The 24,674-nt window shown below is 39.3% G+C and overlaps 1 protein-coding gene across 2 annotated transcripts in view; it reads left to right on the top strand.

Moving 5' to 3' along the window:
- The window catches only part of NELL1 (neural EGFL like 1), a 291,777-nt gene that overhangs the window by 178,230 nt on the left and 88,873 nt on the right, over positions 1–24,674 (top strand). The window lies entirely within an intron of this gene.

The raw sequence follows: 24,674 nt of genomic DNA, 5'->3' as shown, positions 1-24,674 counted from the left end.
GTTATGTGAACAAGAAATACTGATAGTCAGCCATGCTTCCTATGAAGTGATAAGTCATTTAGGATGTTTTTTTGGTTTGTTTCTGTAGAGAAAAAGAAGAAAATATGTTGTATAAAACCAGAGGAGGGAATACATTAACTAGTTGGCTTAGTGAGGGCTTAGGGCTGTGTCATGAAGTATTACTGAGTTGTAACTCATGTATTTATGAATTGTATTTGTCTCAAAAAGCTATTTTTTGTCTTGTCTGGGATTGCATACTTTCTGACTTTCAAAACTGACTTGCAGTAATAGAAAACTAATATTTAATTTTTTTGAAATGACAACTGTTAAAATTGGGTAATGTACAGGGTAAAATATTTTGTACTTAGTTTGGAGGCACAAGAGGCTGGATATTAATTTTCCAGAATGTTGTAAAATTGGCCAAGCAATTCCTTGAAAGGAGAAGGAAGATTAATGTCATTCTTGTTTCAACCTAAAGTTGTTCACCAAGATTAGCCTGTCAGCTGCTGAATTAGCATGTGCCATCCGATTGCTTTGTGATATGACTTTCTTTGGGTACTGTCCATCCGCACAAGAGCATCATTGTATTTAAAACTGTAAAATAATTTGTAAAGATTTAAGAAGGAATACAAAAATGTTATGAAAATGGTAGGCAAGCTAAACCTTGGTCTGTCTATATTGAAGATCAAGAGGTGATACTGGGGAGAACACATTAGGGTATGTTTTCAGTCTTTGATTAGAGTGCATGTAAATTGTAGCATAGGTAACTACAGTTTCAGGGAAGTCTGAGTGAACAGCCTGTCCTTTTGACTGTGATTTCCCCTTCCCCCCCCCCCCCCCCCCCCCCGGATAATACAACAAGACAAACCCTTAATCATATTTCTTTGAAACAGGCATGTTTGGATTAGTTCATAAAACCTGTGTTTTCACACTGGTTTTCTTCATTTGCACACCTGGATATTTGGTTTAATGTGCCAAAAACTCAAAGCAAAACTCCTACTGCATATTTATTAATCTAGTAATGTTGAAGCAATGAAATTGCACTGGAGAAATACAATAATGCTTTTACCCTCAAAGGTCTGTTGAAATCTGAGTTGTGGATAAAACATATATTACATACATTTTTTAGTATGCCTTGAATTGCACATGTGAATACAGTAATAGTTGTCTTTTTGAGGTAGGTGTACGTGGAAATAGAGAAAACAAAGTATGTTCTTATATTCTGACAGGGAAGAATAAATTGAAAAGGTAATGGAAGATTATAGAAAGAGGTTTGCAGCCTAATGCTTATTGAAGTCATTAGGGCTAAGAATAACCTGGCACTGCATGGAATAGGTACTAGGGCCAACCGGCTAATATTAGAATGGTACGTGTTTTATTAAATAGCAAAACACTCAATGTGAAGTAGCAGTCCGAGTTTCTCAGCCTGTGGTTCTGTGGTCACTTGAGGATTTTACAAGTTCGGACTGCTAATTTAAGAAATGTTCCCATTCTACCCATGGTAGCACCAGAAACACCGCTTGTTACCTCTTCTCTTGGGAAGGTTAATGTTGATATGTTATCAGCTACCAGTCACAGCGGTTTCCTTGTGCAAATGCTGGGGTTGGCACGAGGAAAGAGGCGTGAACATGTCGGGACAACTATAAACTGCTTATAATGCCTTGTAGTAATTTTGGGGCTTTATCTTCAGGTGATATAAACTGGAAGAAATAGATATAAGCCAAGATGATAAGTTTAATGTAATACTGTCTGAAGATATGATAAACATTTCTCTTCTTGAGTCATCTGTAAATACTTTCTAAACATTTATGGGTTATAGATATGTACGTACACAAAATAGTTGTTCCAACTAATACTGAAATAACATATCTCTACAGTTTAATAAATCTGATTAATATTGTGCAACAAAACCGTAAATAGAAAATTTATAATTTTATGAGAGAAAAGGACTGGCTTTGTGCCTGATTCTACAATCTATTTCAACAATCTATTTCAGCAACGTTATAAAAAAATAAAATCAGACTAATGTTGCTCTTTGACTTTACTGATAACACTGTGATAGTCTTTATAAACCCCCCCAGAATACTGTTATTTGTATTTGAGAAAAGAAAACGTATGTGTGGTTAAATTAAATTGCATTGTGAACTACAGGTAAATATAATGACATTACTCTGGCAGGAATTTGTGATGTTTGCATTTTTTGTGAAAAGTATGGAGCAATAAAAAGGACAGTCATAATCTGGATATGAATATTGTGATTGCTGGGGATTTAGAAATAAAAACAAAAAACAAATGTTGAAGAGGAAAGCAATTTTTTTTTTTTTTAAATCTGTATAATCAGGCTGTCACACTTGAGTAGAAAAATAAATCTAGTGTATAAGGAATTACTTTACTGTAAATGTCGTAAACTAGACTATGTAATTAAGGACTAGATTGCATCAAACTAGACGTGGAAACTCATGAAGCAAGGTGGTGGAAAAGGGCGCAGACTGATACCGAATGTGCTTCTGCATTAAAATAGATACTGCCATAGTTGAAGAGACATAAAAATGGAAAGAGAAGTGGAGATCAACACAAAAAAATCTTTATAAAAACATAATTACCAATATATAGATGGTGAGACCATATAATAGAGAGAAATGAGACTTACTTCCTATGGATGTTTTCAGTATCACTGTAAGAAGTGGGCTTTAGCACCTCAGAAAGAACCTGAAATTTTGACGATAGATTGGAACAAAATGAGGCTGAGGTGAGCTGAAGTGACAAGGCAGGACAATGCTGTGCCATCACCATTAGTAAATTTGACAGAGTACTGGACCCAGAATCAGATAGATTATATCTTAGAATTTTTTCGGAAAATGAAAAGTGAAATAGGGAAATCTTTGCTGGAAGAAATTACACCATTAAAGGACAGAGGTATAACTCGTTGAATAGAGAGAGAGATCTTGACTCTACCAATTTGTTAAATTGCTCTTTTCTGTGAAGGAAACTTTGACAAAATTCAAAAGAACTAAGAGTGTTTCAGGAAATAGAAGAAGTTGTAGGTGGGTAACAGAAGACTCACACCATGCCTGTTCCCTTGAATTCTATAAATGAATTATTGAACTCATAGGTGAGGGTGGAATAAGGACAATTGGAGGAATTTCACTAAACTTCAGGGTAGGATTCAATAGTACAATAAAGTCAGTTAACTTAGGGTAAAAGGGAAAGGTGATAAAAATTGGTTTAGGGGCTGAATGTACTAGATAAAAAAAAAAAGTGTAGCGGGCAAATAACCACCTGGTACAATGTGGCCCTTTGCAATGTGTCTGTCAGAATGGACCTTGTAGGAAATCGGTGTTCAGTGGCAATGCTTAGATGAAAGAAGTCTGAAACTGGGACAACCAGGTTTGAATAACCCATCACTGCAGACAGGGTTGTGTGTGTGAGAGTAAAACTCTGTCACTTACAAAATTTACTGTCATGACTCCAGCTGAAGAACCAGGGATACTGAATACAGAGATAAATCCCATATTTAGACTACAGAGGCTCTTGGTTTGTGTGCTGTTGCAGTGTTTCTGTGTGAAATCTTGGCAGGGCTTGAATCTGGGAGGCTGGAAATTGTGTACAGGGAAAACGTCTTTCTCTGCTTTTTGTCGTGGCAAGTTCCAGTTGGCAGCCTCGCACCACATGCTGTGGAAGTGACGTGTTGGAGTGAGATGTGCCATTTGTTAAAATATGAAGAACCTCATGCTCCACCATCTACTTTACCTTAGGGAGATGGAAGCTAGAGAATATTTGCAGTGGGACGTAGAGTCCCACAGTTTAGCAGAAGTTTACTATAATTCTTGTGCCTTGTACCACTGACTGAAGTCAAAGAAAGGAGCCGAGGTATATTGAAACATCAGCAGGTTTCATAAAATAATTGATGGCATTTGGGATTAAATGCCTTAAAGCAAACAAACAAAACCCCACCCACCAGAGTTCGTAGGGGCTATAGATCTGACTTTTCAGCATGAACAATGTGCAAGACACCATCAAGGTTTTGTTGCAATCAGTTGTTTTCTTTTGTACAAGGAGAGATAGATGTAGTATGCGAGCCTTGTCCTAGCTCTTGGTATTTTGTTCCAAATGTTTGTTTTAAAGTATAAATTCTGCCCATAGAAGTTCTTATGTATTATCAAAAAAATAGAGGTGGCCTTGAATATACTCAGGGATGGTAAACAGGGGCAATTCTTCTGAAACACGGACGAGGTGTGTTCATTAGTAATTTTTTTCATATATCTCTGTAGTGGGGAATGAACAGAAGTCTAGCACTTAAGTGCAAATATTTTTCATTGTACTTCTATATTTTACTTGTATAGTCTGTCTAACAAGTATATTTAGTGTGCTATTAATATCTCATTTAGTGGTTTCTACTGAGGTGTAGATTTATTAGAATGATTAAATGAAGTGGATTTAGTTAGAGTCATAAACCTTAAAGCAAATGTGTGCAAGATGACTGATGCCTGGGCAGAGAAACACCAGGTATTGTGAAATAAAAATCAAAACAATGTTTATTCTAATTAGTATTCAGGCTGCAGAATGGTTTATTTCTGCCAGAGTATAGAATATGATTTTTCTTTCTTCCTCCCTGTTATATTCTGCAGCATTTCACAGGAGACACTTAAGGGATTACAGCTCAGTGTATGGTGGAGTCTTAAAGATGAAAGCCATTATTTTTCAGTGGCTCAGTTCTGGTGTAATCTTGAAGTCCAGATTAGTTTAATTGCACTGTGGTTCTTCGTATATGTTTGCCTTGGAAGGTGTGTTTGGAAGCATGGTTGTTACTGATGAACTTGCTGGTCACGTCATGAATAACTTATTGGGAACCTGATATGAAAAGTGACCAAATTTTGAACAGATACTCTTATCTTTTATGAGATAATGGCAATAAACATATGGAGTCTTTATTCATAATATACTCAGATTGTTTACTGACTACCAGAGTGCATCACAGGCTTGAAAATTGCTTCTGTTTTGATGTAAATCGGTAAGTTGGCCTATTTTACACTGTTTTAATCACAAATTCTAATTGGATGTTTTAATAAATGCCAGTCTGAGAGCTTGCTTTAATTGCAGTTTTCTTCTTTGTTTCCAAGCAGGTATTTTTGAAAGTAATTCTTAGTCTGAAATGTATTTAATAATCTGAAAGATGTGTCCATGAAAGAAATTTTATCTTTCAATGTGTAGGCAGTGTAGTGATGGTGTAGTAAATAGATGACTAAAGACAATTTTTCATCTGTTATGAAATTTCACCTGCTATGAAAAAAAAACCTTGAGTATTTTTAGTAAGAGAAGAAGAAAGAAGACGAAGAAAAAATATCATTCTCTTTGGTTATTTCTGTGCTGGGTTGTGTGCTTCTTTGTGTCCCTTTTACATTGCCATCAGCATTAACTTTAAATGCCAGCAATGTGAGACAGTCAGACATGCTGATATCTTGATAATAAAGCATATCAGATCACTGTAAGGTGACTAACTGCCACTTAGGTTTATGTTTTTTGCATGTGTGTGTGTCTGTTGGAGGTGGAGTTGAAAGCCTTTATGGAGCATTGGAGTGCGTTATGAATAATATGTAGGCCAAGACTAACGTAGAAAGGAAGGAACAAGTCTTTCCCCATAGCCTCTGATGTAAGGCTTGATATGTCCTATCACGGCTTTAATTGCTGTTTTGGTGTAATATTCACATGTCTCGTGAAAGAATATAGGCATTTTGACTCATATTGAGATTTTCATCTTCATTCTTCACAGTCTTGAGCTTTGTGTAGTTTTTTTTATACCTGATACATAGTGAATAAATCACTGCAAAAGCAGATGAGTGCATTCACATGCATTTTGGTGTCACAGCACGTGTGAAAAATGGACACTGGATGGTCATACTTTTGGGGTGAAGCATTCTAGATGTAACTGATTTAATAGTTTAAAACCAATATACAGATAAACAACAGTGCAATTAGAATTCATCTAGATTTATCATTCTAAAACTAACGTGGTTGGACTCGGAATCAAGACAATATGATTGAAGCCAATAAATTTTCTATAGTCTTAAATCCACTGTATTAATAAAAATGAAAACTTGACATTTTAATATAAGAATCTCTGTAATTTTGTTTGTGATTAGATCAAGTGTGGTACATTAATTATAATTGCTATGTTTGTATATTGTTTTTTGAGTTACATAAACTCCCTGTGTAAATTATTTGGCATGCACTTTTTCAGCTTCTTCAGTTCTAATGTTGTTCTCTGTTTGGTTTTGGACTGTAACGATATAAAATTATTTTGATGAAATTAAGATGAGTTATGATAGTTTTTTCTTGCCTTTAAAACATCATTGCCTAGATTTAGTCACGTGAGGTGTTGAAATTGAGGTGTAATTATTTTTGTATTAAGAGCTAAGCTATACGTATCCACCACTACGCGGTCCAATTTTATAACTTCTCTAAAGGCACAATATTTCCTGCTGATTGGATCCTGTTCTATGTATGAGATTGTTCAAGATGATTTAGAATGCACATCAGTTATGGAAATAGATCATTTAAAAACCATGATTAATTTAACTTGTCAGAATCCAGATCTTGATGTCTTTGCTGTCACAGATTGTCTTACTGCTCTGGATTTATAGCTAATTTAAAAAGAGTGTAGCACTGATCTGTGCTTGCTGAGGAAGCAGTCCAGTCCAGAGCAACTGTTGTATCTGTATAAAAGGAAGGAAATGCTGTAGTTATCTGCAAATGAAATATTTTAAAACTTGATCTGACAGGTTTTTCTGCTTGTATGAGTAAGTCTCAAGGGCCCAGCAGACCTACTCATAAAGGTTTATGAGGGTTCCTAGGTTCAGATTCTGAACAGGAGATTCTCTTGTTGACTCAGTTGCTTGTTATCTCCTATTGCTTTCATTTACATGGGTTCGTTTAAGAATCAGCAGTTCACTCTCGGATCAAGGTACTATACGGCATGTATGAAAGAATTACAAGGTTGATGACAAATTAACAGGTATGTTCCCCACGATCTCCTGGGTGGTAAAACTGGGTTGTATAGGAACATGAGACCATTTCAATATTCATTGCTTTCTCTTTTTTTAAAAGAGTAGTTAATAAAGCCAAAATGTGAAGGTTTTACTTTATATTTAATGTCTGCACCATACATTATATTTATTTTCTACCCTCTGTCCGAGGCTGTCTCAATCAGTAACTCCTGTTTGCAGCAGGTGTAGCACCTCCCAGGTCTCTGTCACAGAACCCCTGGAGGAACCCAATCCACAGTCTCCTGAAGTCAAGAAGCAGCTTTTTAATGCTACTAGAATGGTTCCTTCATGTTACCCAAATTAGTATTTTCTTTCTTCCTGTAGTATTAAAATCTAAAATTTGAACAACAACAAAAAATTATTAAGTCCTCAAACACATCCTTCATTCAAAGAACTCATTCGCTATGCTCTACTGGTTTTTTGACAGTAAAGCAATAGACATCACGGTCAGTCATTTGGTTTGCAGTACTGTCTGCTTTAAACTCGTAATCCTTATGATGTGTGAAACCCAGTCTACTTAGATCTGCGTCTCTCCTGGCCTGCCCTGGGAGCTTGCCATGCAATTATTTGGAACAAAGTACTTATTTGGTCATGGTGGGTGGGAAAAATCAGTTCGGTAAGAGCATCTCAAAATAGATCGCCGCACAAAGCCTGTTGCAGCGTGGGCTTGACTCTGTGCTGCAATAGGAGCACAATAGCAATAGCAGCACAGAGTGCTCTCTTTCTTGTGAAATCAGTTACAGTGTGCAACCATTTCAGGATTAATGTATATGGAGCAAGCACGTTAAAAAGCACGAGGATGCCAAAACCATGAAATTCTTTCTATTCCCTGTAGAGCATAACCAAACAATATCAAAAACTGAATATAAATATCTTGCCCAAATGTAAAATAAGAGCATTGCAGTTACTGGTTTTGGCAACAGCAGTACTGCTGTGCTGTCACCCTAGTGCGGAAGGAAGTACTTTTCACACAGCACGTAGTTAATCAGGAGAACCCTTGGTCACAAGGCGGTGAGGAAGCCAGGCAGATTGAAAAAGCTGCTGCGTGTCAGAAGAAAACCCCAACCAGTGGGTGCACAATAATTGGTTTGAGGAAGGTCATGGAGAATCCTTAGGAAGCGTCACCAGATCCTTGCCCCGTTCTTTCCCTTGACATTCATTATGGGCTGTAGTCAGAGAGAGGATGCTGGGGCTAGTAAGCCCTCTGGAATGACCTTGTTGATTTGTTTTTGTGTTCTTCTGGCTGAGAAGATTATTAGAGCAATCCTTTTTGGGTGAGGATAATATTAGCCATTCATTTATGTATTTTTCATTTGTACGAAGGGGTCTCTGAGGTTTGTGGGGCTGTTCTTTACCGTAGCAATGGAGTAGACTCCAGCCAGAAAAGTTCTTTCAGCCTCCAGTTCCTAGGAATTTCCCACACTACAGTAAACCAAGGGTAAAACATTAAGTGATTTGTCAAACGTGACACGCAGAGTCAGTACCTGGTCCAGGATTCAGACTCTGTTCCTAGACTGACAGGTCTGTTTCTAAACCATCAGGCTGTGATTCCTCCACAGAAACTGTCAAAAGTATTTTAAAACTACCTAAGGAATCAAACCAGAAGAAACATTAAGACTACAAAATGAAGCATTTGGGGATATTTAAAATTTAGGTCACCTATTCAATCTTAAGTTATTTGCATCCACTGCTGAAATACAGTCCTTACTGATAAAATCCCAGGTGTTGTGGGTTTTTTGGTCCCTCTGCCTCAGTGCACAGCATAGGCACATCAATCAGTGAAGGAGATGAAGTCCCGAAAGTAGGTATTCGGTGTTTATTATTTTTGTCATTCTTTGTATGACCCTATTACTCTTAGTTACTGTCCCAGTATCTGTACTGAATTCAGAATGTTACCAGGTCCTTCAGAAAATAATCTGTATTGTTCCTATCAAATGAATGCAATGGGGTGACAATGTACCTTTGCTGCCTTTACATTAGCTCTCTGGTATCAGCGTAGCGTGGCGGTTTAGTTGTTCAAGCGTTTGTCCAGATTTTTAGGAAAGGCCTGTAGCTCGCGCGCTCTCTCATGTTTTTCCATGACTTGAGGAGGATGATGTTACTCTTTGTGGTCTTGCCATTGGCGGAGGATGTGGAAAAGGGATTCGATTTCAGGTGTGTAGGTGTGTGTGTTACGGTTGCCTTTCCTCTCTGCAGCTCCTGCAGTCCTCATTGTCTTCCCATTCCCTCTGCTGCATCTTTGCTCTGTGGCTTTGTCTTCTCCTGTCTCGGTCTGGCTCGTGCACCATTGTGGAACGTGATGAATGCTGGAAGAATATTGAGAGGGTGTGAGTAAATATTTACAAACTGAGATGATTCAGAGACATGGCAAAAGGCATAGCCTTCAAATTGCTGCGTCAAATTGGGGACCCAAGGACAGGGGAGAGTCTTAAAAAAAACCCCCAAAACATATATGTATATACACACACTTGTTACTTATTTTGAGAAACAGATAGAGTTTTTGCTACAATGCAGCTTCTGGTAGATACCCAGCATAGGAAAAACTTAAGTACAAATGGTTTACTTGACCACATTACTGAAAATGGTATTTTATAGTAAGGAATACTCAGGTTGCTCTGCACGTAGGCATTGCTTACTTTGTTTGCATGAGTTACGCTGGTTGGGTTACTAGTTTTGGAGGTTGCATTTATTTCTTGAGCACTGGGAATGGCAAATCTGGAAGGCATGCAGGACGTTTGATGGGATAATTTGCATATTTTTATCTGGAAAGATTCTCCAGTTCAACTGTTTCACAGTGGTGCCGGTGCTTTCGCCTTTGCAACATGCTGAAAAGTTGAGGCACCCCTGCGTGTGTGTAGACTTCTTATCTAAAGTGTTCAACGATAAAAATAATAAATGTGGCTATGCTAAGCGAGCATATGCTAAGTACAAGACTAATGGCAGGCTTAAACAGTATACTGCGAATAGTACCTGAAAGAAATGTTGCGGTGAAAAAGAATCTATTCCAGAACCTACTAAAAAAACCAAATGCTGCTTTGAAGGTTGTATCATCAAAATGAATTATTAGGTGAATTCAGTACACGAACTACAAGAAGAATGTGAATTAAAATAGCTTAGAACACATTAAGTGAAGAGGGAATGAGAAGTTAAAGGAAAGTAAGTAGAGGTGGGAATTGAAGGGGTCCCACTTTTCAACGTGGTTTAAAATTCAGTCATCTAAGAGTGAAAATGAACAATTTGTATGCCATAAAAACTGAGAGTTTTTATTTAGGTATTCCTGAAGGGCCGGAGCTGTGTGACCTGTGTTGGTATTCTGCTGATAAATACTCAGGCATCTTAGTGTGTCACCTTGATGGTGTTTGCAGTTTTCTCTCTCTCTCTCTCTCTTTTTTTTTTTTTTTTTTTTTTTTGTTGTGTGCCTAAAGACGGGAATTGTCAGTCTGGAGTTTTGAAGCTAAACTTCAAAACGAACTATTTATTTGAAGCCTACGTGCTACACAGGCATATCAAGCAGGGCTTGAAATTTTAAAATTATGTAAAATTCACAAATGTACCTTTGTTGTTTAAAAAAGAAAATAAAAGCAATACACGTCCATTTCTTTGCGCACGTCCATTTTATCCATCTTCCTCTGTAGCCTGTTAATTATGTTGTAGCCTCAAGGGTATAAGTATATGCCTCCCGTAGATTATGGGATGCATTTGCTGCCACTGATGAGCAGACTGGATAACTGTTCTCAACTGTCACTTGTACTATTAAAATGTATCCACCCGTTCCCTTGAGCATATGATTTCACAGTGTCTGATGGCTTTGCGAAGGAGCTGCTGTGAGTGGAAAGCCCTGGGATGGAATAAAATGGCAGTTGGGTGTGGAGCTTCTGGAACACTTGCAGAGTTTAAGTAGGCAATATCCATTCCCCTGCATTAATTATAATGCTTTACGGATGCTCATTAATATGCCACTTTTATTACTGAGACACATGGTTGTATTGCTTTCCTGACACCTATTATTTCCTCCCTCTGAACAGAACAAAGGAAACAATAGTCATCTGACATTGCCATGACATACGTTATTTCCCAATAAAAGATTGAGGTAATCAAATCAGTCCTGCATGCACAGCACAGTATTCCCTTAGCCTTTGGAGAGAGGCAAGTGAGAAAATTCTTAATGTGGTAATTTTAGACCTGACTGAGCAAGGTATGTGTCTAACTAAAAGTAAGTGATTGAGTCCAATGAGACTACTCACATAATTAGGCACTCAGTTTTTTTAGTTTCATGCTGAATGTGCTTTGCTGTGTTTATATCACACAGGTTAGAATAAACACAGTCAGTAAGCATTCATCTTTTGCTCTGGGCATCAAGGGGAGGTTGAATTCATTTTATCTGAAGAAAGGAGAACTGAAGAGCCAAATCCACGTATCGCTTATCTCTGAATCCTCGGCAAATAGGGCGGGCTTAGAAGAAGATTTAGAAACTAATTTTCAGTGACATCACAGAGAAGTAGTCGAAGCCAAAATAAAAATGAGTGGGAATCTGTAAGTGGTTGCTAATGGTTATTGCCAAGTGATTTTTGAGTGCTCCATTATTTATTTATTCTTTTACTGCTGTAAAAGCACTGGAATTCAGAAATAGCTCAGATGTTAAGGTTTGATCCACTGAGTACTTGAACCCATTGCATTAAATGTTCATCAGGTGGAAGAAAAAGAAACAAAAAGGCACCTGCACGCAGCTGGAGTAGAGGACAGGCAATATACTTCCCATCTTATGGCTGCTTGCTGTAACCATTAATGCGGGGAGTTACGCATCCTTGCGCTTGCTTTTCTGCTCTCGTGTTTCCCATGTGTTCGGTTGTTGGGGGATGAGAGGGATAAAGATGGGAAATCTCTCTTTTTTGTGCTTTTTGTTTTGCTTTTTTTTTTGGAAAGAAGCGAAGCTCTGGGTTTAATTTCCTTTAGAGTGAGGGAGAGTTAACCCTCGCACTTCCCCAAGTCCTGGACAAGTGCTTCAGCAGCGGGCAGTTACGCAGGGCGTTGGTGATGACACGTCCCCCTTGCCTTGCGTCGCATGGACCTGTGTGGCTTCAGGCTTCCTCTCTGTGGAAGTCAGCGCTTTCTGTGGTTCTCCCTGGCAGGCTTTTAGGGCACTTGGGCATGAGGACAGTGGGGCTGGGAGTCCCACACAGACTGAGGCAGCTTGTTTTCCGCTTACTCCAGCTGTGACAGCATCTCGTTCTGTGCCAAAAGTTTATACAGTGTCTCAAGGTTTCTGTGCAAAATACAGGTGCCTGTTAGAGTTCAAGGAGCGTCTGGACGATGCTCTTAGTCATATAGTTTAGTCTTTAGGTAGTTCTGCAAGGGGCAGGGAGTTGGACTGGATGATCCTTATGGGTCCCGTCCAACTTGAGATATTCTATGATCTCTAATGGGGCTCAGCGAGTAGCTTGGGGAGAAGAGCTGAGGAAGAGTGCCGAATGGCGTTTTTAGGTGTCCTTGCCTAAATTCTGTCCACATTGCATTTGAGGCACGCTCGTGCTTTTTTGGATCTTTCCCTATGCGTTTTCCCTTTTTATGTATTGCTTACATTACTGTTCCTATTGGTCTGGATGTCTACTGGGAGAGTTACATCTTGCAATACAGTAAATTATACTTAATGCATAAAATCAGATGCATGAAAACAAATGTAATTAACTGCCACTGATAAAAGTAGACGACAGAAAGTTGTAAGCAGTGTTTCTTTGTGCTGAGTACTTAAAACTGAAGATTGCACATTAAACAGAAGTACGATATACATCTTGAAATATAATTTCAGGTACTTTTATGATGTGTTTCGAAGCTGTGAACTGTGATTTTTGTATAGGCTTCAAAATCTCTTATATTGCTGTGTTCCAGCAGTCAGTGAGAAATATGCTGGCCTTCAGTGCAAATAAACTGTGCTATAGAATGTGGCTGAGCCGAATGTTACCAAACCTCGCATGGTGTATTTGCATCTGAATATAGTTATTTAATTGTTATTGAAACCTTAATGGTCTTTCTGACACTGCGACTCTGCTAAACCTTGTAAACTCTCTCCTAGGTCGTACCAGACAGGTCCAGTCAGGCTCCCATCTGTTCTAGGTAGGTATGCTAGGCACATGTTAATGAGGTAATATATATAAGGACAGATAGTCTGTTCTTGCCTTGAAAATTACATTTGACAGATAATATTTCAAACTGTTGCAAGAGCTTAAGCTGTTACTTCTCATGAAATTCTGCAGGTATCGTGAGAAAAAGCATTTTCATTAAGAATTTGTTCGTGCCATTTAAAGAATACACGCATTCTTCTGACGCTTACCACTGTTTATTTGCAGCATACTGCGATGCTCGAATGCTCCGCAGGACCGATTGCTCTGAAGTGTCATAGGGTACATTCATGTGTCTCATATTGGCTACTTCGGCGTACTGCAAAGGCAACGTTTATCTCCACTTAGCTGAGCCGCTTAAGCACTTCTCTCATCCACAGACTGACTCTGCTGTACAAGGAAGAAAATACTTCTAATTTAAGGGAAATTATTTTAACCCTACAGCTGGTAACACACTAGTTTATGAAACGTGCAGTAGATAGAGGATGCAGAAGTTGGGGCCTATGTGGGCAGTTATTCACATTTATGTGGTCAGTGACATTTGTTCGTGAGGACTGTTGAACACACATTCAAAGGTTTTAGCACGGCCTTTTTAGCGTGTGCAGTGATAAATGGCTGTAGATGTGGAAATGTCAGAAAAGAAGCAATGTTACTAGAAAGGAGGAAAGCAGAAACTTTCCTGCACTGATATTTGAATTCCGCTTATGCTTAGCAAAGGGAGAAGACCGAGAACATCTCCACATTGTGCAGTGGAACGTGGCCCAGTATCGTGGGCAGCTCTGATTGTGCCGTGATGGCCTGACACGCAAAGGGCGCTGGGTGCCGGAAGCCGAGGGTTCGCTGAGCCCCGTGCGTGGTGGGCTGTGCCGAGCTGCGTTAGCTCGGCCGTGCCCAGCCGAGGGTTCGCTGAGCCCCGTGCGTGGTGGGCTGTGCCGAGCTGCGTTAGCTCGGCCGTGCCCGCGGAGCAAAGTAGGGCAGCTGCTTCGCTGCCTCCCGTGTCGTGTCCTGTTGCTTGCTCAGTGCTGCCTCGGGTATCTGGAGAATTGTGCGAGGTCTGTTTTTTTCTTTGCATTTGGTAACCTGAAGTCAATTTAGTATTTTCTGTCATGTTTCCACTATTATTTTTATGTAATTAAGATGCTAATATAATTACCAGAGTTATTGTTGAACCCAGCCTACCTGCATTGTCATGGAAGTACCCAGTTAAATAATCAACCTTATTCAGTCATGTTAGATATTTCTCATTAAACGGCAATAATCTGAAACGTCTTCCAGTAAGTCAGGTGAGACCTTCTCATGAACGTATGATAATTATTTTGGTGATAGATCATATAAAAATATCTTCTGCTAGCGGGGTTATTTGCATTTCACTTGTGATGTCAACTTGCTGACATGAAATGTCTTTTTATTGCGTTATTTCAAGGATGCAGGGAAGTGAATACTTGGGTATAAAATGACGTGAAGACACATAGATCTTGTAAGTTTGAATCAGCATAAAGCTTAATGTGATGTTTGTTTTCCAAGCCTGAAATCAGTGCAGACATTTGGAAGATTCAGATCTGATCCTCAGCAGTTGCAGATCGTATTTGTTAATCTCAGTATGTAGTTGTGCATTTAAACAATGCTGAAGGAAGCGTTTGTGCAACGCAGTCGCAATATTCTTGTTATGTTTGAGTTGTGACTGCTGCGTTACCAAATATGGTTTTATTGCAAGTCTGCCTCTTCAAAAATGTGTGTTAGAAGCCAGAATTTGTATTGTTAAATGAAATGTAGGAAATTCAAGTACGTTTCAGTGCAAAACAGTAATAATTTGTTGAGCTGGTCAATTGCTTTAAAAGAAATGAGAACTATATAACCCACAAATCAGAGAGTTGACTCTGGCTTCTTTTGGCAACAAACTGTTTTCATTATGTAGTTAAACACATACTGTGATCAGTTCTTAAGATGCGGAGCAGCTTTCGTGGCTTGTATCACTTGAACAGCTTCCACTTTGTCTATAGTATAAGAATAAATCACCAAATGATTAGGAAGTGTGTAAGGCCCAATACTGCAGCGTTGTTGCACTGCGTTGTGTGTATTTCTGACAGCAGTTACTTGGATTTGGGGGGCAAGGGAAAAGTATGGTTTATTAATGTTTCCTTTTTTGACCGAGGCATTTGCTGTGCTGTATAGATTTGATATACTGATAACGTATTCTATGGAATTTCTGTGTTAGGACAAATTTTCTGAAACCAACACCATGTTTTGTGATGTTTTCTGTGGGTGGGGTGATAGAAAACCTGGCTTGTTGAATTTGGGCAATGTGGATGGGCTGTCTTTGCTTTCATCAGCCTTTTTCGTGTGATCCCTTCAAATCCAGGCTGTGCGAGTTCTGTGTTGCTGTGGTGTGCTGCTCAGCTGCTTGGTCCCTATATGCTTTTGTGTAATGTGATCGATATTGACTTGATAAATATATAGGGGGAGGGAAAATCGAGCAAGTTCAGTAACTCTGTGAGACGGATACAGAAACCTCATCCACACTCCGCTCAGTGCTCATCGAGTCAATCGGATCGGTCAGGTCAAAATTGTCTCCTTTCCCTTGTGGGAGCCCCGATTTATCCAGTTGTTCAATGCTTCTGTACACAGAACAAATGGAGACTATATTTTGAACACATTATTGTCGGTGTCTTAGAACACCAGTTAATAAGGGCATGGAAACACTGCCTGCAGCCATCGCTGCAGTGTGCAGGCTGGTGAGAAACAGAAGACAGGATAATCCAAGGAAGCGATATAATGCAATTGTTTGTTTCCCTTCTTGTCTCATATTTTCCTTTCTGATTTTAATGATACAGCCAGTGGACAGACTGTAGCCCTTGGAGTTGTTTTGGATTGCCTTTGATTATTATCTTTTTTTCCTTCTTTGTTTTTTGGGTTTGTTTTTTTTAATTTTTTTTTTTTTTTCTTCTTTCTGACTTCCAAATTGCTGCCATCATTGCCCAGGAGCCTCTGCTGAAAGGGCAGCACCTCTGGACTGTCCTGAGGGTGTCCTTTATAATTGGTTCACAGAACAACCAGCTAACCGAGTTGTAGAGCAAAGGCTTTAGGTTTGCTCTTCCACAGAATGAAGCACATTAACTGTTTCAGTGCATTTATTTTCCACTAGCTCCAGTAAAGGAGTATATTAAGGTCACTTTTTCCCCAAGTCTCCCAGCTGGCAACATAAAATGTTGCTTCGCCACCAGGACCGCGTTTCTTTTGCTGTCATGTGATGCTGGGGGTTAGTCTTGCTTGTTAGCTGATTGGGTACCTCTGTGCATTGGGTTTATTGATTTTTGAAAAATACATGCTGTGAAATCAAATGAATAGTTAAATACTAAACTGTTAGGAAGAAATGCCCCTTCAGTGTCTTTTAGGTTAGAATTTATCAAGACAAATACTTCCCATTTTAAAGTCAGCGTACCACCACAGACTAAATATACAAATATTTTAAATCGTGTTTTTTCTTCGCTAGTTGATTTAGTGTGAATGAAATCTAGGTTGACAGTCCTATAGGCAGAATTCCTCAACTCGGTTGATAGATAGTGTAAATGCTGACAGTAAGAAGGAAAACTGCCATTCCCATGGCAAGGGGTGGGCTATGAACTCCAGGAGGCCTGGTCTTCAATGACCAGCAGCAAACTTGTAAAATGTGGACAATTATTTTTATTAGGCTTTGTTACTACGCTACCACTCAAAGGATTAGTTTATTTTACAATCTGTTTTAGGGTTAAAATCTTTATCTTCCTATCTGCATGAAATTTTGTCTTTCTCGTGCGTCTTCATCTTTGGTTCTTCACCTTCTGTTTCCTCTTCCCAAGCAAGAAACTTGTGAATATTGTGGTTGGAAACTCACAGTTCAGAGTTCTTTGCCACAAAAATTGGTCAGAGAATGTCAATTTTACACATTTTAAGAAAAATATTTCTCTTTTACGCTGATTATTTCTTTTCCAACATTAGAAGCATCTCTAATTGTGAACTTTAAATAGGAGTACAAGTGTGGCCAGCGTGTACAGCGAGAAAATGTTTAATTTCCAATTAAGTATTGGGGCAGCAATGCCTTGGGGGCAGGAAGGCGAGAGGGGGGAGGAATTAGTCAGTGGTATTTGCTGACTGGGTGATTATTAGCGATAGGAGATACTGAAACTTAATTAGAGTTTCTGATCTGGAACAGTGTATTAGGTTTAATTATGTCTGGAAGTCTAATATTTTACACTTTTTCTTTTAATTAAAATGTATGAATTTAAGAAGCAAAACTTCTAAATCTTACAGCCTGGGCAGACCAAGAGTAAGAAGAAACTACATTGTCTACGTTATGCAGTATTAAAAAAATAACAGTGGTCGAAGCTGAGGAAGGTGGAAAAAAGGAGGACTTAAATATCTGAACTGTAAGTGTGCAAAGCCAGGTTTCGTGGCAGAACACCACCCAATACCGGGGTGATCCAATATGTAGCAGTTCATCCTATTCTGTGTCATCACGGGGTCACACTGTGCTGTTGATTGTCCCATCTTCAATGTAAAACATAAACATCGAAGATGCAATAGGGAGAGCATTTAGAATCTGGCAAATGCAATCCCCGAGTGTCCTGGGGAAATGGCAGTTGCTGTTCAGCACCGGTGAGCTCCAGAGATCTTGTATCTCAGCAGTGGATGAAACAGTTCCTCCGCGACATTTTTACTGCGTGATTTCGTGCTTTGGAGTGTTACCCAGTTAGATGCTGCGTGAGATAAAGCATACAATTTAAAGCATGCAAATTAAAAATGAAAAGGATGAATATAGGGCAATGCATTGATGAAAGCACTGCTAAGGTTACTCTAATTACTCCCGATAACAAAATATAGTAATAAAAATGATATCTGCTAAACTAGGAACTTCAGTGATCAGCCTGTGAGTTACTCTTACATTTTCATCTATCCTGAAAGGGAGTGATCCACCAGTAAGATGTAGCTGACGGTGGTGATAGATGCAGACCATTTCAGCAATTCTCTCTGTCTTGACAGCTCTACTCACTCATCTGTGGCGCTTAGACCGCTGGGATGTATCTCCCTGGGGTTTGTTCTGTATCTCAGTAGATTTTCTCTTTGAAGTGATGCTTTTGTTTTATGTTGTGAGAGACCGTGTTTATTCCTCCTTGGAGTCTGGATGGAAATGGCACAAATATAGTAACTCCTCGCATAAACCAAGTTCAGCTTGTTCTTTTTTCCGTTTCTGACCGTCAAGTGATGGAAGGTCTATATTTAGCACAGGTCAGGATTTTAAGTTGAATGCAGGTGCTAATACATCTTTCATTCAGCAAAAGGATCCAGAAACAGGCCGTGAGGTGGGTTATAAGCATTTTAGCTGCATTAGTATACATTGTGGAGTCAGACAGGAAACTGAAGCATGGAGGTGGCAAGCAAATGCAAGGTATAAGCAGATTATGAGGAATGGCTGATGTTCTCACGGGGTTCTGAGGGGCTTTCTTCAGTTGTGGGAAATGTGGGAGAGCGCCATGCACCACTGGGGGAAACTGGTAAGCCCTAATGCCCCGGTGTATCACAGGGATCTCTGCACTGCTACTGAAATCTCTGCATGATTATTTTCATTATAGCCCTCTCCCTAGGGTCGCGAAATGCCATTCTTAATTGCAAGTATCTGGGAGTGGTTTAATATACTCCATTGAGGCAATATACTGTTAAAACGTGTTGGATTAAAAGCCTTCATGTTATAGGAACATAAGGGAAGAGAATAAATGTAGGAGAACAAAAGTAAGATCTTCCTGGGTGGCTGTGAATTGGTAGTTTTGTTCTGTTCAGGCTCTCTTTGGGCTTGGCCGTAGGCACGGGCAGTCTGCTTGTGCATGTCTGGAGAGCAGGCCAGGCATAGAGAACCAAAGGTGTGTGTTTGGAAGTGCAGATATTGTTTGTAGGTGACTGTTGAAAAATAAGTAGAGCCAAGATTTGTAAACTCTGGATTTTAGTGATGATGGCATGAACTGCAACTTTAAGATCTTACTGCTTCCTGTGTTGTCTTGGTTAAACTGCACAGCTGAATATCATAGTACAGCGAACAGCAGTCCAGAAGCTTGCAGGGAAAAAGGACAGAAACCTATCTGAATTTATGGCAGTGAAATGTTTATAGAGTGCAACGGTTTCTACGTCCTCCCGATCTTCCTGCTGCACCGATCATCTAAAGAGTAAGGTCTGGGGAATCACAGAAATTGAAGCTAGAGGAGGTTTTTTTATGAGAGGCTTGCAACTGTTGAAAATATCTGTATGGATCTGGGCTTTGGTTTAGATTCCTTCTTGTCATCTTTACCAGTGCAGAATGTCTTCATGTTGTATATTCCTAGCAATTGTAAATGGGGAAGAAATTATTATTGCTTGTGTTAGATAGCAAAACTGTGTCTCAAGCACAAAATTTGGTAGAAAAGCTTACAAATAGTTGTGACAGCACCACCCGCTGTAGTACAACAGATGTTTCTTTTTTTAAAACTCGATGATTGTATCCTACAGTGACTTTAAATGGGTTACAGCAAGGTTAAAACTTTGTCCTCTGTAATGGCCATAATTCACAGCTTTCTTGTAATAATATTGTGTCACTAGAGAAATGATTTTCATTTGTAGCATCTGCGTCTTGGACGTGTTTACAGATCTCGTCTCTATCTCTCTTTATTATCTGAAAGTCAGGTGCAGATAAACAATACCTTATCTGAAGAGGTTGTTAATGAGTTAATTAGCACAATAACATAAAGATAGACCTAGTAGCCAGAATTGTGGTGCAGGAATGTATCAGTTTTATATTATGTTCTTATAACTATATTTTTTTGTTTTGTTTTTCTTGATTAGAAGTCTCAGTCTGTTGGAACTTTCAAGTTGAACTACCCCTTTTCTCTCCTGTCTTTGCAGTACCTGTTTTGCTTAGACATCCATTATGGTGGTTTTACATGTTAGTAGCCATGTTTATTGGAGATTATAAAATCCAAAGAATTGAATATTTATTAAATTTCCCTACGAACAGATTTCTGCCTTGGAATTTACTTAGGTACTGCTGCATGCTGATACACATGAATTGGAAAGATTGATTTTTTGAAAGACTGCAGCATTGTTTTGTTGGTGGTAAATTGCATGTGGAATTGAAAAAGAACAGTAGACTTCTGTTGTCTATCGCCAGCATGACACTAATCTTAAAAAGCAATCTCTGCCGACAAATGATGCTGTGGAAAGAAAACTTTGCACTCAGTAGGCTTCCTCATTACTGCAGCTTCTGCATAAAACAAACAAGTACAGAGCGCTTTCTTTGAAAGCTCGAGAGCTCCTGAACTTTGAGGCAGGGACTTGCAACATGAAAGTGTGTGGCCTTGTTTCAGAGAGAGATTTATGGTGGCCCTGTATAAAATCTCTTTACATTCTGCTTTGGAAAAACACACGTACCCAGTATCTGCTGCTCCTATTTTAGCAGCCTGGCTCCCAGAAGGTTTTACAGACATCTTGACTTCTGACATTTGTTACCCTGTGAACACTTGTCTTTGGGTAAAGTTCTTTATTGCGGTTGTTGGAATGACCATTGAGCAAAGTCCGCTGAGGTCTACAAAATTATTGATCCTTGTAGGCCCAAGTAGGGAATGTTGATACTTGCATACACCAAAATGCAGAGTGCTTCTTTCAGCAATGTTCACTGTGCCACAGGCGCTATGGGCCTCATTCAGGTCTTTGAAATTTGGGAGGAGCCTTTGCACTGAATTAGTGAGGATGGGTCTAGGTCTGTTGCAGGGTGTTACTTGATTAGAGGGTAGTACTGAGAGCACGGCGTGAAAGCTGGTAGATAGCATGGAAGGTCGCCATTCAAAATACCAAAAATGCCTCATTAATCTTAACAATTAATATATTAAATGATGACTTACGGGGGGTTTTGTGAAGACTTTCACCCTGAGTTCTCCTCCAGAAAGAGTTATATGACTTTGTGGATTGGAGTAATCATCCACTTTCAATACCATAATAGCCTAAGAACTCTTAGAAGCTGATTACAGGGAATTTTTCTGTGCAACTGGGGCTTCTCATTTTGAAGTAACATAGAGAGTGAGGTGGTATTGGTCTATTGCTTGATCAGGAGGTGACAGTGGGCTGCCGAGAGTGAGGCAGCTGAGAGAGAGGTGAGATATTTTCACTAGAAGCAAAGAAGCTTTAATATCATACAAGAAATCGTATAAGAGCTCATTGGAGATATTGTGTATAGTTCTGTCATGTCTGTTCCAAAAAGATGGTTTTAAACTGGGAATGTGTTCAGTGATAGCTGCAAGGATGTGTGCAGGAATGCGGCATCCATCTGATAAAAACAGATTAAAGAGCGTGGCTTTTTTTAGCCTAGGAGAGTGAAGCTTGTGAAGAGTTATTTGTACCACGTACAAATTTGGTGAGAGATAAACATCAAGGAAGAAGAAGAAAATTTTAAAGGACACTGTTGTTACCAGAGCAAATGATACAAAATTTTGAAGAATAAATTCAGCTTGGAAATTAGAAGAAGGTTTCTGACCATTCCAGGAGTAAAGATGCCAGAATTTTGTTAGTGACTGATTCCATATACAGTTACTTCATTGACAAATCTGAAGGGGGAATAGCCTGGGGACGGGAAAGGGCAGAGAGGTGGTAATTTCCTACACTGCTGCAGTTGCAACTGGAGCAGCACTTCTGAGCAAAACTTTGCGTGCTTTCCTTCACTCTTAGTTGTCTGTGTATGAATGAGAGGGGATGATTATCATTAAAAGTCACCGTGGTGATGTTTATGAAAAATGTTTATGAGTAAGGCCTTAGTGGTTTACTACTACTGTGCGCACCATAAAGAGCAATGAGACATCATCTGCGCGAGGGATGATATCTGCTGATATCTTACACCAAACAGCTCCTCTGGTCCGCAGGCCCAGGTGCGTCCACTGGTACCACAGAAGGAACGAAACCAGCTGTGGTACCATCCCGCTTGTTGATGTCCTTGTTTGGTGGCAGTAGTTGGGGAGGTTTGGGGATGGGGACAATCTCTGGTCCTGTTCATAGGCACCGTGACTGGATCCAGCCCTGCACATGTACGTTCTCCATGGCTGGCGTGTGGTATTTTCTACTTGATGACAAATAAGATGGTGGGGTGACTGATCTGCCAGATCAAGCCGATGGCAAGTATCAGACCAGGAACATAATTCCAAAACACAGGGAAGAAGCAGTTTTCTGACAGTGATAAGTTATGATGTATTTACTAGGTCAAGGTCTTTTGCTAATGAGGAGGTTCAAAATGGCAAGTGCTTTTTAGGTGAACCGTGCTACTTTAAGGTGTTAAAAAGACATAATAAACATGTGGTTTGCATTTCAGTGAAAGGATCAGAAAGAGTAAATCTCTATGTATGTTTAACAATTGGATTATTGAATAAGAAATCTAACCTAACAGTTAAATGCATTGAGCCAAAAATGTGAATGAAACTATTTGGGAGAAGCAGTAAATGAAGAGATGAGAACATTTATATCTTATTTCAGGCAGAAACTAAAAGTTTAGAGAAACAGAAGGTTTGTTTTTGTGACACAAATAACTATGTGTGGATGAGGTAGCAGGAGGATGCATGTAACAGAAATGCAATGCCCTCCTCAGAGCATGTTCCATGTGTTAACTTAGGTGTGGTCAATGTGATGGCAGTTGTGGTTTAGGATGCTAGTTTATCTTGCTGTTTTACATGGCTGTTATCTTCCGTGTGTCTGTGGTACCTACATGGATCTCAGTATCTAAGTAGATACATGAAAAAGCAAGAAAAACATTACAGAAAATGCTTACCCTTTTCTTTCATTGAAAGAAAACTCTCAATGCAAATGCCTCGCTTCATCTACTGATGAAGAGCAGCTGTTACATGCAATGTCATATGCAACAGTCTTTAAAGAGAAAAATGAGAAAAAAGTGGCCTGAGGTGGAGCAAAACATCGCCCCGCACCCATCCTGTTCTTATGCAAAAAAATTACTGCCTGTATAGATTAAATTGATGCTTGTCCATGGCTACGTTTATTCTGAAAGAGAAGCTAAAACCAGAAATCAAAGTCAGTTTCCTGAGCTGAATGAGGAAAAATGAAATTAATGGGATAAAAGTTACTGAAAAAAAAATTCCGGATCTCACCAGCACATATGCAAATGTTTAGAAATCAATACAGCTCAAGCCAGAGCAGTAAATAAAGATGAGCACTGCAGTCAGCTCTTGTATCATTTAAGCATCTGGTCTACTACAGTTAATGCCAAATTTAGTTCATGTAAAATAGATGTAAATGAATGTCTGTTGCAAGAGAGACTAAAAAGTGAATATCTGCTAAATGGAATGTTGCTGTGGTAAAGTGACAAGAAAAGAGATTTCAGAATTATTGTGCAGAAATCCCAAAAGCCAACAGCATTTTCTGCAGCTGCAGTTGGGTTAACAAACAGGATACCAGCGTCTTTTTTGGAAGAAATGCAGTCAATATTTCAGGAAAATGCATTTTTGCTATTTAAGAGACTGGCTGAGCCATATCTATTATATTTTGCCTAATTCCAGTCAGCATTCTAAATACACAAATTCTCGTCCAGTGCTAAAAACATGCTAACACAGTATCTATCTTAGAGAAAGATTTTCCTTTCTGCTTCACGCAATGTCATGTCAGCTCTAACGTGGATCTGGGCAGAAGGGATACGAGCGCTTGAGTGCGTGGTGCTCTCAAGCAGATGGACAGGCCAGCCGCAGAAAAAGCAGGGCTGATCCATGAGGCAAAAGGGAATTGGCCAGGACCTGTAAAGACTGTAGAAATTCCTCCTGTCCTCTCCTCTCCTCCTTCCCCACCACCAACCCTGCAAAGAGGTCACTGGTTTGGAACTGACACAGTCAAGCTTCCTCTCTGCAGTGTCTCCTTGGACCACGAGGAAAAGCTTAATTTATCTCAGATTGGGACTTCAGAAGATGACAAACATCCCTTTTGCAATATTACTAGGAATATTTTATGATAGAAATAGTTTCTGTGGGTTAATTGTATTCTTTGTTGTTGTTGCAGTATCTGGAAGGGTTTGTAACAATAGCCGTTGGAGTCTTCCTCTTGCGCCTGGGCAATGGGCTCATTGGAAGTTGTCCAAGTCCTGTATTTGCACCTTTTATTATACAGCATCCGCACAATTTCCTCCCTTTCACTATACTGGCTGTCTACCACTATTCAATGTAACAATTCCAAGGCAAGAATTATTTCTGCTATCAAAATGACTGTTTTGCTTGGTGATTGAGAGTTTCTTCTTTCTCCCTGTTTCTTGTATCTTTCCAATGGGAGGTTGGCATTTAGGTGGTCCTTTTGCAAACTTAATGTTTATCATTGTGGCTGCTGAGGAGGAATAGGACCTAGGCTTATGGTCTCAGCTAAGAAGTTGTGAATTATGATGTAAAATATTTTTTTTTTTTTTTTTGGCTTCAGTAAACTGAATGGCAAAACACGGTGTGTGAAAGCTAAGTTGCATTATCTTGCTTATCCATTTTGAACTACC

Source organism: Balearica regulorum, chromosome 5 (genome assembly GCF_011004875.1).
Source record: "Balearica regulorum gibbericeps isolate bBalReg1 chromosome 5, bBalReg1.pri, whole genome shotgun sequence".
NCBI classification, from domain to species: Eukaryota; Metazoa; Chordata; class Aves; order Gruiformes; family Gruidae; genus Balearica; species Balearica regulorum.
The sequence above is the reverse complement of the archived record's forward strand: the minus strand, read 5'-3'. Positions and strand labels throughout refer to the sequence as shown.